This window comes from Balaenoptera ricei, chromosome 6 (genome assembly GCF_028023285.1).
Source record: "Balaenoptera ricei isolate mBalRic1 chromosome 6, mBalRic1.hap2, whole genome shotgun sequence".
Lineage (NCBI taxonomy): Eukaryota > Metazoa > Chordata > Mammalia > Artiodactyla > Balaenopteridae > Balaenoptera > Balaenoptera ricei.
The window spans coordinates 64,900,550-64,915,810 of record NC_082644.1 but is presented as its reverse complement, the minus strand read 5'-3'; positions in this window follow the sequence as shown (position 1 = coordinate 64,915,810).

Below are 15,261 nucleotides of genomic sequence, written 5' to 3'. Positions count from 1 at the left end.
TTAATACAACAGTACCGTGACAAAGTGTTATTATTATCCACATTTTACAGATAAGGAAATTGAAGTCTGGTAGGGTTAAGTAGTTTGCTCAATGTAATTTGCTATTAGGTGAAAGAGATGAAAAAAATACTAATTGAGCCAGACACTCTACATATGCTCTACTGAATTATTAGATTCAATCCTCATAATAACCTATGTGGCAGAGACTAACTCCGGTGCCATTTTTTAAAAAATGGATGAGAAGCCAGGTACTAGAATCATTTAGTTTTAAGGGACTAGACTTGAGTCCAGGTCTTCAGACTCCAGAACCCATTGTATACTGTGGTGCAGTCCAAGTGATATGGCATCTTCTGACTGGAACTTGAGATTTCTATCCACATACCATGCTAAGAAAATGTCTTTAGAGCACTTTGCACACTGCCTCACATGTAAAAATATTCTGTAATTGAAGGCTACTATAAATGTGTGACTAGTAAGGCTATATTTGCCTATTACCTTTATTATAAAGATTTCTGAAGATTTTACAGCTATTGTTAGGATCATGAAATGCTGGATCCCACTAAGCTTTTATCTGTATAAGGCATCTTTTCAGGTTGTGTCTAGAAAGACTGAAATTCAACGACAAAATGTGACTTTTCTAAATTGATAAGGTGTCAGTGGCCAGTCAGCCTGACAATCCATAGCAGCAAGGAAAGTTCTCATTGTGCTTGACTACATGCTACCCTTTACTAGCCATAAGCAGTCTGGGAGCTCACAGTATCATTTCAAAAACGTTTTGCAGTTTTCCAAGTGCTTTCAAAGACATTCTTTCATTTGTGCCTTATGACAACATTGTCCGGTGGCAATTGTTATTCCTATTTTACAAATAAGGAAACTGAGAGCTAGAGTCAGAGGTTAAGATGCAAGTCATACAACTAAGAAATGGAGGAACAAAAGTCCAGAGTGGATTCCCTGACTCAAAGCTCAATGCTTTTCTTACTACACGTAGTTTCCTCACATTTTCATTAAGATTTCTGTCTCCTTATAATACTTAAGAGCCACCAGAATCTGAAAATACAAATGTAATAAAGTATCACAGTGGGTAGCTTTATGAAATGCATGAATAAAAAGGGAAATCTGATGGGCCTAACAGTAAAATCTTAAAAAGTACTCTCAACAAATATTCATCCAGCACCTATTTATTTAGTCTCTACTTTGTCCATGCCATCGTGTTAAATTATGTGAGGTATATAAAGAAGCAGGGGCCAGGAATGCTGGGAAAAGCCTTCAAATCAACACATTTTTAGATGTACAAAAATTCATAGGAATCATGTTGTGGTAATTGTGTACATGTCTTATTTCACCAGTTGAACTAAAATCAAATTGATGATGGTACCTGTGTCTTATTTATCTTTAAATTTCACATAATGCCTGGCTCAATATCTTTCCTGTTGAATGAATGAATGAATGAAAGAATAGGGGTGTAGAGTTAGGGCCTCTGCTGTATAGGAGCTTATGGACTAAATGGAAAGATAAGATATGAAACTAAATTAAATACAGTACAAGATTGGAAATTCCCTGGTGGTCCAGTGGTTAGGACTCTGTACTCTCACTACTGAGGGCCCGGATTCGATCCTTGGTCGGGGAACTAAGATCCCATAAGCTGCGAGGTGCAGCCAAAAAATTAATTAATTAATTTAAAAAAATACAATATAAGTTTGATATATGACCATATGGTAAAGAGATGAGAGGCATAATTTCTAGCTGAGATGATCAGGGAAAGCTTTATGGAAGAGACACTTGTTGAATGAGAGGTAAGTAATAAGGACTTTTGCTGTCCTGTTTTAGAGCAACAATGGATAAACTAGCTTAGTGAAAATAAGAAGTAGGCGTTTTAAATCTTCCAGCACCCTATAGGTGGGCATAATGGACATTCAAAACATTTTTGTTGAATGAATGAATGAATAACGATTATATCTTTCCAACAAAATTTTTAACGTATTAGCTTTAAAAATGAAATGCTGTTGAGACATCTTGGTGTTATGTGGAATCAGTTAGTTAAGAAATGTCAAAACACTGTGATCAAGGATCTTGCTATACTCAGTTTAGATCTTCTAGAAATCACAGAAGTACCTTAGAGAGTGCTTTACTCTGTTATAGAGATTTAATAAACCTATACAATTCAGAGAAGCATTTTGGATATATAATCAAAGAGTAAAACAAATATCTTTGAGAGGTTGCATAATTTCCTTGAGAGGGAGAATACCAAGCCAAAACTCTTCAGTTATATCCTCATTCCTACTTACCCCATATAATTTTAACAGCTTTTGGCAGCCTGGCAATAAAAACTAGGATATGAGAATTCCTGCTTAACTCTGAGTCTGGGTTACACTCTGGTCTCCACACTGATCATTTAGTTTTATTTCTTTTCACAGAAAATCACTTGCAGTGCCTCCTAGGTTACTCTCAGAGCTGGGACTTTTACACCAGCAATAAAAGGAAACATTATTTACCATAGGGCATTTTTCCATTTGATGGCAGTGACCCATGGTTCTTTCCTTTACTCAAAAGTAAAATAATAGTGCTTCTACCTGAAATTTAAGGGTTTTTTATGTTTTCTAAATTTTTCCTGGGTGGTAATCATCAAAAGAATAAATAAGACCTTAAAGCATTAATAATGGAGGTGGGACTTCAGTTTGCTTTTATTACAACAGCAAGTAATAAACACATTCAATGGACTTTCCAAGTACTGTACTTTTATTTGATTCCCTTTAGGAACATTTTGAAGAATAGTATAAAGAAAAGTGTCAACAATGTTAATATTACTAATATAAATTATTTAATGTTTTTGGTAATTGCATTTCATGCCCCATATATATTCCCATTGAGGAGAAGCTCCGTTTGAACTGGATGACTGCATATGTTCAGTGAAGTCCAAATAATATGAAATTTTGACTTACAAAACCATGATGAACACTTCTCAAAAAATAACTTTCTAAATTAATTATCTAGCACTGTGAGGTAAATCATGTTCTCTTGAAAATGTATGTTGTACATTTTTGGAAACTTTGTATATAGTGATGTTTGAAAATTTCTGTATGGTAAAATGTAAGCCTTTTATAAAATTACTCCGAACTTTGTAAAGTTCAGAGATTTGCATTATCTTCCATCTTCTCTTAGAACTATATGTCACAGTTCTATATATTTACAGTGATTAGACTACCTTGACTTGGAATTCTAAAAAAATAAAAGAAGAGAATGATGGGAATAGTTGAACATGTATCATAAACAATAGGAAAAAAGACTTTTAAAAACATTTAGAGGAAAAAAAGATATGCTTTCATGGATGGAAGCCCAAAATTGAATATGTTTCAAAGAGGATGTGAAGTTCCTTCCCCAAGGCAGGGGTTTTCAAACCTTGGTGTATAGGAGATCTCTTGGGGAGCCAGTTAAAAGTAGGATTTCTAGTTCCCCGTCCCACAGGGTGGCCACATCTTATAAATATCTGAAACAGCAGAGGGGTACATGAGAAAGGGGTAGGATAGAGGGATTAAAGGGGCTGGAAAAAACTTTTAATGATGATGGTTATGTTCCTTATCATAATTGTGGTGATGACTCTTCAGGTGTGTATGTAAGTCAAAACATCAAATTGTACATTTTAATTAGGTACTGTTTATTGTATGTTAGTTATATGTCAACAAAGCTTCAAAATTAAATAAAGTAGGCCATGGAAAAGGGGATTTCTCTGCTCTCTGAGGCACTTAGTTTTAGAGGTTCTTGTGTCTGATATTGAAGTCCCTTCTGACTCAGCCACATTGTGAGGGGTGTGTGTATGTGTGTATGTATGTAGTGCAAAAGAGTTTGTTAACAGGAAACGGTACAGAAGGGCTCAGGCAGTTTTTATTTGTGTGTACTTGCAAGACCCAGAGAGGAGTAGTCTTCCCTGCCCCTTGAGGGGCCATTCACTGTGGGTCTGCAGTTATGAGGACTATAGGGTCTTGCCTTTGACTTCTAGGCCACTCTTGTGACTGGCATCACATGGAAGTTATAGCCTCTTTCACACTGCCCAAGTTGTTTGGGTTTTAATGACAAAGGTGTGCAATAATGGTGGGGATCAAAGTCAGCAATCCTATAGAACTTCTTGCAAAAGATTGTGAAACTTCCATATATGAGTGAGGAAAATGACTGATTCTTAGGCTTTATGAGAATTCTGTAGGTTGTCTAGCAATAACATGGGCTGAAAAACCTCAGGGTAGGAGAAAATTGACGTTACCAAAGAAGATGGTGGTGTGGAGCCACTTGAATATTAAAAGATTTGTAGCTCAACTGGATAGTGGGAAGTACACTTACTGAGGACAAACATGGAGGAAGGTTCCAGTAGTTGCCTGTTCTTGCTTCTTTATACAGATAAGGAAATGGGGTCAGCATTGATTGTGAGCTTTGGCTGAAGTCACAGACACAGTGTGATTGAACTAAGGAAAAAAAACTCACTTTTTCAGTTCTCAATTGTATACTGTTTGAACCACACTTTTTACCAACTGCAGATTTTTTTTCCTTTTTGACTCTGAAGAAATGAACTTCAAACTGGAGACAGCAGAACAAGCATGGTTAAGGAGTATTTGAAATTTAAGCAAGATCAGACGTGGGAGAGCACTTAGGTGCTATAAACTAGCATATTTCTTCAGAGTCATAAAATTATACATCAGGATGCTGAAAGATCTTGCAGGTGTAAATGCAGAATCATAGTTTGGGGTAAGTCTTCATGAACAGCAGTTATTTTAAAAATGGAAATTGGAAAAAATACGATTCTGGAAAGGCTAACAAGTCTTCTATAACTATTATGCTATGCTATCTCCTATTTATAAACGAACAGGTTTTAGTTAGGTGGCTCTTTCAGTTCTCAAATAAATCTAATCATAATCCAAATTTCCTGGGGTAAGTAAATGTTGTAGGATCAGGCTAAGGAAGATCCTAGTAGGTTCTTTTAAGAACATGAGTGATAAGTGGAGAAGTGAGCTGGAGCCTGGAGTAAAAACATTGGCTGTAAGTAATTTAATAAGCGCTTTCATATACAGAAACTATGAAAGAGCTGTACTTATTCATCCTAAGGCTGTACTTTAGGAAATAGGTTAAACTCTGAATGAGATTGGCAGGGGAATGAGTATTGCTAGCCATTGGAATATGTAACTGTGTTTTTAAAAAGATAACTTCTTATTTATATAAGATTCTAACTCAAGTTCTACATCTTCCAGGAAGATATTTTCTCTGACTTGTATTGGCCATATTTATTTGATCTTTCTCTGAACTTCAATTGTCCTGAGAGTCAATAGGTCAACAGCATGCAGGTTATCTCATAATTAATTAAGTTTTACTTGTGTCAACCAAATGCAAAGACCAGGTTAGATATTACAGGAGATGCATATATGAAAAGATAGTTGGATTATCATCTCCTTGAGGTCATCTGGAGAAGGCTTCACTCTTCTGGAAGTTTAGTTAGAGTTTATGAGGGAGAGAAGAAATTTCAATTAGAATTTAGGGACTCTAAATAGAAGGCCAGGAAATAAACCACTGTTAGACTTAAAGACTTTATCATGGTAAGAGGCAGGAGATGAAGCTGGCCCTGTCGGTTAGGGTCATTTTGTAGACAATCCACAGAAGGGGAGAAAATATTTGCAAATTATATATTTGATAAGGGACTTATATCTAAAATATACAAAGAACTCTTACAACTCAGTTAAAAATGACATATAACCCAATTTTTTTAAATGGTCAAAAAATCTGCATAGAATTTTATCCAGCTAAGATATACGAATTGCCAATAAGGCACATGAAAAGATGCTCAACCTCATTAGCTGTCAAATGCAAACCCAAATGACGATGAGAGACCATTTCACACTCATCAGGATGGCCATAACAAAAAATTCAGATAATAACAAATGTTGTCAAAGATGTGGAAAAATCAGAACCTCATACACTGCTGGTAGGAATGTAATTTGATGTAGTCACTTGGAAAACTATCTGATAGTGCTTCAAAACGTTAAACATGCTTTTACCATTTGATCCAGCAATTGCACTTCTAGAGAAATAAAAACATGTTTACATAAAAACTTGTATATTAATATTCATAGCAGCTACTCATGATAGCCAAGCAGTGAAAACAACCCAAATATTCATCAACTGATGAATGAATAAATAAACAAAATGTGGTCTATCCATACAATGGAATATTATTCAGCCATAAAAAGGAATGAAGTACTGATACTTGCTGCAACATGGATGAACTTTAAAAACCTAATACTAAGTAACAGAACTCAGCCACAAAAGACCACATATTACTGATATATGACTCCATTTATATGAAATATCCACAGTAGACAAATCTGTAGAGACAGAAAGTAGGTTAGTGCTTGTGTTTAGGGTTAGTGGGGGGAAAGAGAATGTGGATACTTGGGGGATAATAGCTAAAGGGTACAGGGTTTCTTTTGGTGGTGATGGAAATGTTCTAAAACTGATTGTGGTGATGGTTGTACAACTCTGAATATACTAAATTACATTGAATTGTATACTTTAAAAGGGTGAATTTTATGATATGTGAATGTGATCTCAATAATCGTTTTATCCAAAACAAACAAACAAGCAGACAAAAAACTCACACACATATTTTAACTTTAAAAACTTTTTCCTACTTCTGTACACTGAGAATGTCTAAAAACAGTGACCAACCCAATAGCAAAGACTACCTTTTTGGTATCCAGATCGTGGTCTTTACCACTTACATTAAAAGGAACTTTTGTTTTATTTTGATTTTTGAGAAATGGCTGATTCTAGATATGGGACAAAAAGAAATGTGCAAAGTGAGCCTGAAATATCCTCTAGATTGGCAAACAAGGTAACTGGCAACCTGAATAAGCTTCTACTGGTCTAAGATGAAATTATTTGAGCATCAGTTAAGACAAAAATTACAGTGGATACATCAGATATGCTTCATTTCATGGGTTTATTATGGTATTAAAAATAACTCATTGATGACTTCTAGTGATTCTTTTTATTTCTTTATTTTTTGAAAATGTCTAAAGAGAAAGAATCAAGTATTTGTCCTCCATTCTTATATAACCTTACCTCAGTAACCAAATAATTGGGGAGGGAATATTTCTCTGTTTGGAAGGATTCTAGCTAATAAATGGAGAAGAAATGACAAATATCATTATTTTGTCACCCCACCAATGTATTAATGGGTCTCAGAAACAATCATCAGTAGTTGATAACATCAAAAAAGAGAGACAACGTATACATCTTGGTAGAAGTATGCAATATTACCCATGAAGGAAATCTGCCCAGAAATGAAAAAAATAATCTGAATCTGATCAAACATCTAGATTTACCTGCCAATTTATAGGAAGTATAGGTGACAAAGGAACTCTATAAATGACATCACTGGTATGTAATTAGCATAATATATTTTAGAAAACTCTGCAGGATAAATGACTTAGTATCTTAGTCCTGGTATCAACAACAACAACAACAAGTGCAAGATATAAAAACAAGGAGAAGGCTTTAAAAGACATACCAGCTATCTCAATGTATGGACATTTTGAATCTTGATTTAATGATTTATCTGTCTTAAAAATTTATAAGACCATCAGTATATGTGAACAGTGTCTGGATATTTGATGATATTAAGTAACTATTGTTAATTTTTTAGGGATGATTATATTTTTTATGCCTTCTAAAAAAAACCTCCAGTTTTAGAGATACATGCTGAAATATCTCTGTGATATGAAATGATATGATATGTAGGATTTGCTTAAAAATAATTGAGGGAAGAGTGGGTAAAAGTATAGTAGAACAAGCTTGTCATATGTTAATATGTTGTTGAAACTAGGTGATGAAATGGGCACATTGAGTTTATAGTACTATTACCACAACTAGTGTTCATGTTTGAAACTTCAATAATAAAATTTTAAAATAAAATTTACAAAAATAAATAGTGAATGTTTTTAGATCCCATGCTCAGTAAGATATAATTTGAGGAAAAGGAAATAAAGAAACAATCTTTGGCAGCCCTTATGCTTACCTAACGGAACCATCATTACATTTCTGTTCTGCTGCGCAACAGGTTTAAGTCGCTAAGCTCAACTCAGCCTAACCAAGGACATAGCCAAGCTAATGAATTACTAATTCAAAGTCAGAATGTGTCACAAGTTAAACTGTTTATGTTTATTTGCGTGAAATATTCAATTCATTTCATTTACCATAGGTGGTAAGGATTTTGCCTGTAGGTAACAGCAGGCATTGGGTGTTTTAGCATCAGTGAAATTCTATTTAAAAAATTAACTGGAAAGGGGAAGGACTGACTGACGTCATTAAAAACCAAAGAAAGGAGAATGAGAATAGAGTTGTTTTTTTTTTAAATCATAGTTTACTTTTTACTTTTTTATTTTTTTCTAACATCTTTATTGGAGTATAATTGCTTTACAATGGTGTGTTAGTTTCTGCTGTATAACAAAGTGAATCAGCTATATATATACATATATTCCCATTTCTCCTCACTCTTGCATCTCCCTCCCATCCTCCCTATCCCACCACTCTAGGTGGACACAAACCACCAGGCTGATCTCCCTGTGCGATGCAGCTGCTTCCCACTAGCTATCTATTTTACATTTGGTAGTGTATATATGCCAATGCTACTCTCTCACTTCGTCCTAGCTTACCCTTCCACCTCCCCGTGTCCTCAAGTCCATTCTCTACATCTGCGTCTTTATTCCTGTCCTGCCACTAGGTTCTTCAGAACCTTTTTTTTTGTTTTTTTTAGATTCTATATATATGTGTTAGCATACGGTATTTTTTTTTTCTTATGGCTTCACTCTATGACAGTCTCTAGGTCCATCCACCTCACTACAAATAACTCAATTTCGTTTCTTTTTATGGCTAAGTAATATTCCATTGTATATATGTGCCACATCTTCTTTATCCATTCATCTGTCGATGGACACTTAGGTTGCTTCCATGTCCTGACTATTGTAAATAGTGCTACAATGAACATTGTGGTGCATGAATCTTTTCGAATTATGGTTTACTAAGGGTATATGCCCAGTAGTGGGATTGCTGGGTCATATGGTAGTTCTATTTTTATTTTTTGAGGAACTTCCATACTGTTCTCCATAGTGGCTGTATCAGTTTACATTCCCACCAACAGTGCAAGAGGGTTCCCTTTTCTCCACACCCTCTCCAGCATTTATTATTTGTAGATTTTTTGATGATGGCCATTCTGACTGGTGTGAGGTGATACCTCATTGTAGTTTTGATTTGCATTCTCTAATGATTAGTGATGTTGAGCATCCTTTCATGTGTTTGTTGGCAATCTGTGTATCTTCTTTGCAGAAAGGTCTATTTAGGTCTTCTCCCCATTTTTGGATTGGGTTGTTTGTTTTTTTTTGATACTGAGCTGCATGAGCTGCTTGTATATTTTGGAGATTAATCCTTTGTCAGTTGCTTCATTTGCAAATATTTTCTCCCATTCTGAGGGTTGTCTTTGCATCTTCTTTATGGTTTCCTTTGCTGTGCAAAAGCTTTTAAGTTTTATTAGGTCCCATTTGTTTATTTTTCTTTTATTTCCATTTCCCTAGGAGGTGGGTAAAAAAGGATCTTGCTGTGATTTATGTCATAGAGTGTTCCGCCTATGTTTTCCTCTAAGAGTTTGATAGTGTCTGGCCTTACATTTAGGTCTTTAATCCATTTTGAGTTTATTTTTGTGTATGGTGTTAGGGAGTGTTCTAATTTCATTCTTTTACATGTAGCTGTCCAGTTTTCCCAGCACCACTTATTGAAGTGGCTGTCTTTTCTCCATTGTATATTCTTGCCGCCTTTATCATAGATAAGGTGACCATATGTGCGTGGGTTTATCTCTGGGCTTTCTATCCAGTTCCATTGATCTATATTTCTGTTTTTGTGCCAGTACCATACTGTCTTGATTACTGTAGCTTTGTAGTATAGTCTGAAGTCTGGGAGCCTGATTCCTCCAGCTCCGTTTTTCTTTCTCAAGATTGCTTTGGCTATTCGGGGTCTTTTTTGTTTCCATACAAATTGTGAAATTTTTTGCTCTAGTTCTGTGAAAAATGCCATTGGTAGTTTGACAGGGATTGCATAGGATCTATAGATTGCTTTCGGTAGTATTGTCATTTTCACAATGTTGATTCTTCCAATCGAAGAATATGGTATATCGCTCCATCTGTTTATAGATCTTTAATTTTTTCATCAGTGTCTTATAATTTTCTGCATACAGGTCTTTTGTCTCCTTAGGTAGGTTTATTCCTAGGTATTTTATTCTTTTTGTTGCAGTGGTTAATGGGAGTGTTTCCTTAATTTCTCTTTCAGATTTTTCATCATTAGCCTATAGGAATGCAAGAGATTTCTGTGCATTCATTTTGTATCCTGCTACTTTTCCAAATTCATTGATTAGCTCTAGTAGTTTTCTGGTGGCATCTTTAGGATTCTCTATGCATAGATGGTATCATGTCATCTGCAAACAGTGACAGTTTTACTTCTTTTCCGATTTGGATTCCTTTTATTTCTTTTTCTTCTCTGATTACTGAGGCTAAAACTTCCAAAACTATGTTGAATAATAGTGGTGAGAGTGGGCAACCTTATCTTGTTCCTGATTTAGTGGAAATGGTTTGAATTTTTCACCATTGAGAATGATGCTGGCTGTGGATTTTTCATATATGGCCTTTATTTTGTTGAGGGAAATTCCCTCTATGCCTACTTTCTGGAGGGTTTTTATCATAAATGGGTGTTGAATTCTGTCAGAAGCTTTTTCTGCATCTATTGAGATGATCATATGGTTTTTCTCCTTCAATTTGTTAATATGGTGTATCACATTGATTGATTTGCGTATATTGAAGAACGCTTGCATCCCTGGGATAAACCCCACTTGATCATGGTGTATGATCCTTTTAATGTGCTGTTGGATTCTGTTTGCTAGTATTTTGTTGAGGATTTTTGCATCTATGTTCATCCGTGATATTGGCCTGTAGTTTTCTTTCTTTGTGACATCTTTGTCTGGTTTTGGTGTCAGGGTGGTGGTGGCCTTGTAGAATGAGTTTGGGACTTTTCCTCCCTGTGCTATATTTTGGAACAGTTTGAGAAGGATCGTTGTTACCTATTCTCTAAATGTTTGATAGAATTTGCCTGTGAAGCCATCTGGTCCTGGGCTTTTGTTTGTTGGAAGATTTTTATTCACAGTTTCAATTTCAGTGCTTGTGATTGGTCTGTTTATATTTTCTATTTCTTCCTGGTTCAGTCTTGGAAGGTTGTGCTTTTCTATGAATTTGTCCATTTCTTCCAGGATGTCCATTTTATTGGCATAGAGTTCCTTGTAGTAGTCTCTTAGGATGCTTTGTATTTCTGTGGTGTCTGATGTAACTTCTCCTTTTTCATTTCTAATTCTATTGATTTGAGTCTTCTCTCTTTTTTTTCTTGATGAGTCTGACTAATGGTTTATTAATTTTGATTATCTTTTCAAAGAACCAGCTTTTAGTTTTATTGATCTTTGCTATTTTTTCCTTCATTTCTTTTTCATTTATTTCTGATCTGATCTTTATGATTTCTTTCCATCTGTTAACTTTGGGTTTTTTCTTCTTTCTTTGATTGCTTTAGGTGTAAGGTTAGGTTGTTTATTTGAGATGTTTCTTGTTTCTTGAGGTAGGATTGGATTGCTATAAAGTTCCCTCTTAGAACTACTTTTGCTGTATCCCATAGGTTTTGGGTTGTCATATTTTCATTGACATTTGTTTCTAGATATTTTTTGATTTCCTCTTTGACTTCTTCAGTGATATCTTGGTTACTTAGTAGTGTGTTGTTTAACCTCCATGTGTTTGTATTTTTTACAGTTTTTTTCCTGTAGTTGATATCTAGTCTCATAGCGTTGTTGTCGGAAAAGGTTCTTGATAGGATTTCAATTTTCTTAAAATAACGAAAGCTTGATTTGTGACCCAAGATGTGATCTATCCTGGAGAATGTTCCATTAGCACTTGCGAAGAAATTGTATTCTTATGTTTTTGGATGGACTGTCCTATAAATATCAATTAAGTCCATCTTGCTTAATGTTTCATTTAAAGCTTGTGTTTCCTTATTTATTTTCATTTTTGATGAGCTGTCCATTTGTGAAAGTGGGGTGTTAAAGTCCCCTACTATTATTGTGTTACTGTCAATTTCCCCTTTTATGGCTTTTAGCATTTGCCTTATGTATTGAGGTACTCCTCTGTTGGGTGCATAAATGTTTACAATTGTTTTATCTTCTTCTTGGATTGATATCTTGATCATTTTGTAGTGTCCTTTGTCTCTTGTAATACTCTTTATTTTAAAGTCTATTTTGTTTGACACGAGAATTGCTACTCCAGCTTTCTATTGATTTCCATTTGCATGGAATATCTTTTTCCATCCCCTCACTTTCAGTCTGTATGTCCCTAGGTCTGAAGTGGGTCTCTTTTAGACAGCATGTATACGAGTCTTGATTTTGTATCCATTCAGCCAGTCTATGTCTTTTTGTTGGACCATTTAATCCATTTACATTTAAGGTAGTTTTTGATATTTATGTTCTTATTACCATTTTCTTACTTGTTTTGGGTTTGTTTTTGTAGGTCTTTTCCTTCTTTTGTGTTTCCTGCCTAGAGAAGTTCCTTTAGCATTTGTTGTAAAGCTGGTTTGTTGGTGCTGAATTCTCTTAGCTTTTGCTTGTCTGTAAAGGTTTTAATTTCTCTGTCAAATCTGAATGAGATCCTTGCTGGGTAGAGTAATATTGGTTGTAGGTTTTTCCATTCCATCACTTTAAATACGTCCTGACACTCCCTTCTGGCTTGCACAGTTTCTGCTGAAAGATCAGCTGTTAACCTTATGGGGATGCCATTGTATGTTATTTGTTTCTTTTCCCTTGCTGCTTTTAATATTTTTTGTTGTATTTAATTTCTGATAGTTTAATATGTGTTTTGTCTTGTGTCTCCTTGGGTTTATCCTGCATTGGACACTCTGCGCTTCCTGGACTTGATTGACTATTTCCTTTCCCATATTAGGGAAGTTTTCAACTATAATCTCTTCAAATATTTTCTCAGTCCCTTTCTTTTTCTCTTCTTCTTCTGGGAACCCTATAATTTGAATATTGGTGCTTTTAATGTTGTCCCAGAGGTCTCTGAGACTGTTCTCAATTCTTTTCATTCGTTTTTCTTTATTCTGCTCTATGGTAGTTATTTCCAGTATTTTATCTTCCAGGTCTCTTATCCGTTCTTCTTCCTCAGTTATTCTCCTATTGATTCCTTCTAAAGAATTTTTAATGTCATTTAATGTATTGTTCCTCATTGTTTGTTTGCTCTTTAGTTCTTGTTAAACGTTTCTTGTATTTTCTCCATTCTGTTTCCAAGATTTTGGATCATCTTTACTATCATTACTCTGAATTCTTTTTCAGGTAAGGCTGCCTATTTCCTCTCCATTTGTTTGGTCTGTTGGGTTTTTACCTTGCTCCTTCATCTCTGTGTATTTCCCTTTCTTCTCATTTTGCTTAACTTACAGTGTTTGGGGTCTCCTTTTCACAGGCTGCAAGTTCGTAGTTGCCATTGTTTTTGGTGTCTGCCCCTAATGGGTAAGGTTGGTTCAGTGGGTTGTGTAGGCTTCCTGGTGGAGAGGACTGGTGCCTGTGTTCTGGTGGACGAGGCTGGATCTTGTCTTTCTGGTGGGCAGGACTGCGTCCAGTGGTGTGTTTTGGGGTGTCTGTGAACTTATGATTTTAGGCAGCCTCTCTGCTAATTGGTGGGGTTGGGTTCCTGTCTTGCTAGTTGTTTGGCATAAGGTGTCCAGCACTGTAGCTTTGCTGGTCATTGAGTGGAGCTGGGTCTTAGCATTGAGATGGAGATCTCTGGGAGAGCTTTTGCCATTTGATATTATGTGGGGCTGGGAGGTCTCTGGCGGACCAATGTCCTGAACTCGACTCTCCCACCTCAGAGGCTCAGGCCTGACACCCGGCTGGAGCACCAAGACCCTGTCAGCCAGTTGACTGAGAAGAAAAGGGAGAAAAAAATAAATAAATAAAATAAAGTTACTAAAATAAAAAATAAAAATATATTATTAAAAATAAGAAAATTAAAAAGTAATTAAAAAAAGAAGAGAGCAACCAAACTGAAAAACAAATCCACCAATGATAACAAGTGCTAAAATCTATACTAAAAAAAAAAAAAAAAGTGGACACACAGAAACCTAGGGCAAATGGTAAAAGCAAAGCTATGCAGACAAAATCACACAAAGAGGCATACACATACCCACTCACAAAAAGAGAAAAAGGAAAAAATATATATACATATAAAAAAAAAAGGAGAGCAACCAAATCAATAAACAAATCTACCATTGATAAAAAGCTCTAAATACTAAACTAAAATAAACGTAAAACCACAAACAAATTAGACAGAGAAAGCAAACCCCAAGTCTACAGTTGCTCTCAAAGTTCATGGCCTCAATTTTGGAATGATTTGTTGTCTATTTAGGTATTCCACAGATGCAGGGTACATCAAGTTGATTGTGGAGATTTAATCCACTGCTCCTGAGGCTGCTGGGAGAAATTTACCTTTCCCTTCTTTGTTTGCACAGCTCCCGGGGTTCAGCTTTGGATTTGGCCCCACCTTGGTATGTAGTTTGCCTGAGGGCGTCTGTTCCCTTCCCAGATGGGAGAGGGTTGAAGTAGCAGCTGATTAGGGGGCTCTTGCTCACTCAGGCCAGGGGGAAGGAGGGTACAGAATGCAGGGTGAGCCTGCGGCGGCAGAGTTCAGCATGACGTTGCAACAGCCTGAGGTGCTCCGTGTGTTCCCCCCGGGGGATGTTGTCCCTGGATCATGGGACCCTGGCAGTGGCAGGCTGCACATGCTCCAGGGAGGGGAGTTGTGGATAGTGACCTGTGCTTGCACACAGGATTCTTGGTGGCTGCAGCAGCAGCCATAGCATTTCATGCCCATCTCTGGTGTCTGTGCTGATTGCAGTGGCTCGCTCCTGTCTCTGGAGCTCGTTTAGGCGGTGCTCTGAATCCCCTCTCCTCGTGCACCCTGAAACAGTGGTCTCTTGCCTCTTAGTCAGTTCCAGACTTTTTCCCGGACTCCCTCCTGGCTAGCTGTGGCACACCAGCCCCCTTCAGGCTGTGTTCACACAGCCAGCCCCAGTCCTCTCTCTGGGATCTAACCTCCAAAGCCTGAGCCTCAGCTCCCAGCCCCCACCTGCCCTGGTGGGTGAGCAGAGAAGCCTCTCAGGCTG